Raw genomic sequence first — 4,076 nt, 5'->3', positions numbered from 1 at the left:
AGTTGGATTTGACTGGGCGCAGTGGCTCACACCTGTAATCCCAGCACTTTAGGAGGAGAAGGTAAGAGGATTGCCTGAGTTCAAGAGTTTGAGACCTGCCTGGGCAACTTGGTGAGTCCTTGTTTCTACAATAAATCAAAAAATTAGCTGGGCATGGTGGCGCACCCCTGTAGCTCCAGCTGCTTGGAAGGCTGAGGCAGAAGGATCACCTGAGCCCAGCAGGTCCAGGCTGCAGTGGCTGTGAGCATGCTACTGCATTCCAACCTGGGCAACAGAGTGAGACTCTGACTCAAAAAAACCCCAAAAGAACAAGTTGAATTTGTAATTTAAAGTATTCCAAAAGAGAAAACTCCAGGTCCAAATGGTTTTACTGGTGAACTCTAATATTTAAGGAAAAGAAAATATTAATTTTTCATAATTCATTTTAGAAAATAGAAGACTTTCCAACTCATTTTACAATATTAGATTTACTCTTATAGAAAAAAACAAAGGCATTCTAAGAAAGAAAAACTACAGGCTTGTATCACTCATGAATATAAGCACAAAAATCCTCAGCAAACTATCAGCAAATTAAATCCAGCCTATATAAAATGAATAATATATCATGACCAAGGAGAATTTATCCTAGGAAGGCAAGGGTAGCTTAACATCTGAAAAGCAATGTAATTTGTCACATTAACAAACCATGATCCTCTCAACAGATGCAGAAAATCATTTAACAAAATTCAACACTCATTCATTATAAAAAGTCTCAGTAAACTAGGCATATAAGAAAGACTTAGCCAGGTACACCTGTAATACCAGCTATTCAGGAGGCTGAGGAGAGAATCACTTGAGCCCAGAAGCTCAAGGCTGCAGTTAACTGTGATTGTGCCACTGTTCTCTAGCCTGAAGACCTCATCTCTTAAAAAAAAAAAAAAAAAAAAAAGGCTTAAAGTGATAGAAAGCATCTACAAAAAAATCTATAGTTACCATTACACCTAGTAGTAAAACACAAAATGTTATCTCCCTAAGATTAGGAATAGCTGGGCGTGGTGGCTCAAGCCTGTAATTCCAGCTCCTTGGGTGGCCGAGGCAAGAGGATTGCCTGAGCCCACAGGTTTGAGAGCAGCCTGGGCAACGTGGTGAGACCTCGTCTCTACAGTATATCAAAAAATCAGTCGGGCATGGTAATGTGCCTGTAGTTCCAGCTACTTGGAAGGATGAGGGGGAAGGATCGCTGGAGCCCAGCAGGTCGATGCTGGGGTGGTCATGAGCGTGCCGCTGCACTCCAGCCTGGGCAATAGAGTGAGACTCAAAAAAAAAAGATTAGGAACAAGGCAAGGATATATAGCTCTCACCACTTTAACTCATATGGTATTAGAGGTCCTAACTAATACAATGAGGTAAGAAAAAGAAATAGGCGGGCTCAGTGGCTCAGCCTGTAATCCCGCGCCTTTGGGAGGCTGAGGTGAGTGGATTGCCTGAGCCTGCAGGTTCGAGACCCGCCTGGGCAGCGAGACCTCATCTCTACAATAAAAAAAAAAAATCAGCTGGGTATGGTAGCGCATGCCTGTAATTCCGGCTACTTGGAAGGCTGAGGTGGAAGGATCGCCGGAGCCCAGCAGGTCGAGGTTGTGGTGGCCGGGAGCGGCCACTGCACTTCAGTCTGGGCGACAGAGTGAGACTCCAACTCAAAAAAAAGAAATCAAATAACCTTTATTTGCAGATGACATGATAATTTACACAGAAAAATCCTAAAGAATCTACTGAAAGTAATAAGTCAATTTACCAAGTTTGAAGGATACAAGGTTGACATGCAAAAACCACTTATATTTCTATATACTAGCAATAAACCACTGAAAAATGAAATTTTCAAAAATGCCGCTTAGATACCTTCAAAAGTAAAATACCTAGGGATAAATGTATCAATAAATTTGCTTGCAATAAACATATAAGCAAGACCTGCACACTGAAAACTCTTCTGAAAGAAATTAAAGAAAACCTAAATAAAGATATGTTTATCATTTGAAATACTCAATGTTTGTAAAATGTCAAATGACTCCAACTTGATCAAGAAATGCAATGTAATCCCAATAGAAATCCCACCAGGCTTTATTAGATAAATCGATTCTAAAGTATATGTAAATGCAGAGAGCCTAGAATTCATAAAAACAATTTTGAAAAAGAAATGAAACTGGGGAATTTACAATGCCAAATTTCAAGATCTACTATAAAACTAGGGATTTTTTTGGTCGGAGTCTCACTCTGTCACAACCCAAAATAGATCACAGCCTGGGCAACATAGCAAGATCCCACACTCACAAAAAATCAAAAAATTAGCCGGGCATGGTAGCACCTGCCTGAAACTACTCAGAAGGCTGAGGTGGAAGAACTGCCTGAGCACAGGAGGTCAAGGCTGCAGTGAGCCAAACAGTTTTCTAAAGTGATTATTAGAAGTTTCATCAGGTTCAGTGGCTCACACCTGTAATTCCAGCACTTTGGGAGCCAAAGAAAGGATTGCTTGAGTCCAAGAGTTTGAGACCAGCCTGGGCAACAAAGCAAGACAACATCTCTACAAAAAATTAGCCATCTGTGGTGGTATGCACCTGCAGTCCCAGCTACTTTGGAGGCTGATGCAGGAGGATCCCAACCCTCTCACCTCAGCCTTCCAAAGTACTAGGGATGCATACATTAGCCAAAACTCATCAAGCTATACAATTAAGAATAGGTCTATTTTGCTATATGTACATGAAATGTCAATGAAGCTGATTCTTTTAAAAAGTAGTTGTTTCTGGAGACCAGAACTGAGCAAGGTTAGGCAGGTCAGTAATTACATTAAACACCTTTCTGTTCTATTTTATTTACTTATTTATTTTTATTTTTTTGAGTTGAAGTCTCACTCTGTCGCCCAGACCGGGAGCGGCCACTGCAGCCTCAACCTGCTGGGGTCCGCCAATCCTTCCGCCTCAGCCTTCCGAGTAGCTGGAATTACAGGCATGCGCTACCACACCCAGCTGATTTTTTGATTTATTGTAGAGATGAGGTCTTGCCAAGTTGCCCAGGCAGGTCCCAAATCCATGAGTTCAGGCAATCCACTCACCTCAGCCTCCCAAAGCACGGGATTACAGGCTGAGCCACCAAGCCTGGTTTCTATTTGATTTTAAAACCATATGCATGTGCAAAAGGAATGTTCATGGAAAATGTGCACTGTGAAAAAATTATGCATGGATTAAAAAAAAATTTTTTTTTTTTTTTGAGTAGGAGTCTCTGTCACTCAGGCTGGAGTCCAGTGGCATGCTCACGGCTACCACAGCCTTGACCTGCTGGGCTCAGGAGATCCTTCTGCCTCAGCCTTCCGAGTAGTTGAGACTACAGGCACACACCACCATGCCTGGCTAATTTTTTAAATTTATTGTACTTGCCAAGTTGCCTAGGCTGGTCTCGAACCCCTGGACTCAAGCAATCCTCTCACCTCGCTTCCCAAAATGCTGGGATTACAGGCATGAGCCACTGAGCCTGGCAGATTTCAAAATTTTGGAGTACCAAAATAAGCTTGTACTAACTTTTAATGATATGTCTGAACAGGATCTAGTCTGAGGTACTAAGGATAAGGTAACAGTTTGAAAAGAGCCCTCTCAGAGCAATATGAATTCCACTAAAACTGAAGCAAGAACAAACATCAACTTTATGGTGAGGCTTGGATGGAAGAATGGCAAAATCACTGATGTTTATAGGACAATGCCCCTAAGAAACCAGCAGTTTACAAATAGATAGAAGATGATGTTGAAGATATAGCCTGCCATGGCAGATAATTCACATCAATTTGAGGGAAAAACTCATCTTATTCATGTCCTAATTGAAGAGGATCAACAATTAGCAGTAGAAACAGTAGCCAACACCACAGACATCACAACTGATTCAGCTTACACAATACTGATTGGAAAATTAAAGTTGAGCAAGCTTTCCACTCAATGGGTGGCAAAACCACTGCACTCAGATCAGCTGCATACAAATAGAGCTTTTGCTGGGCTCGGTGGCTCAGCCTGTAATCCCGCGCTTTGGGAGGCAGAGGTGAGTGGATTGCCTGAGCCCAC

The 4,076-nt window shown here is 42.0% G+C and overlaps 1 protein-coding gene across 1 annotated transcript in view; it reads right to left on the bottom strand.

Annotated features, from left to right (window-relative positions):
• RPA1 (replication protein A1) overlaps positions 1-4,076 on the bottom strand; it is a 69,672-nt gene that overhangs the window by 59,041 nt on the left and 6,555 nt on the right. The gene's annotated exons all lie outside the window — the stretch shown is intronic.

Source organism: Carlito syrichta, unplaced genomic scaffold (genome assembly GCF_000164805.1).
Source record: "Carlito syrichta isolate Samal-C Ts95f unplaced genomic scaffold, Tarsius_syrichta-2.0.1 Scaffold306835, whole genome shotgun sequence".
NCBI classification, from domain to species: Eukaryota; Metazoa; Chordata; class Mammalia; order Primates; family Tarsiidae; genus Carlito; species Carlito syrichta.
This window is presented reverse-complemented; position numbering and strand designations above follow the sequence as displayed.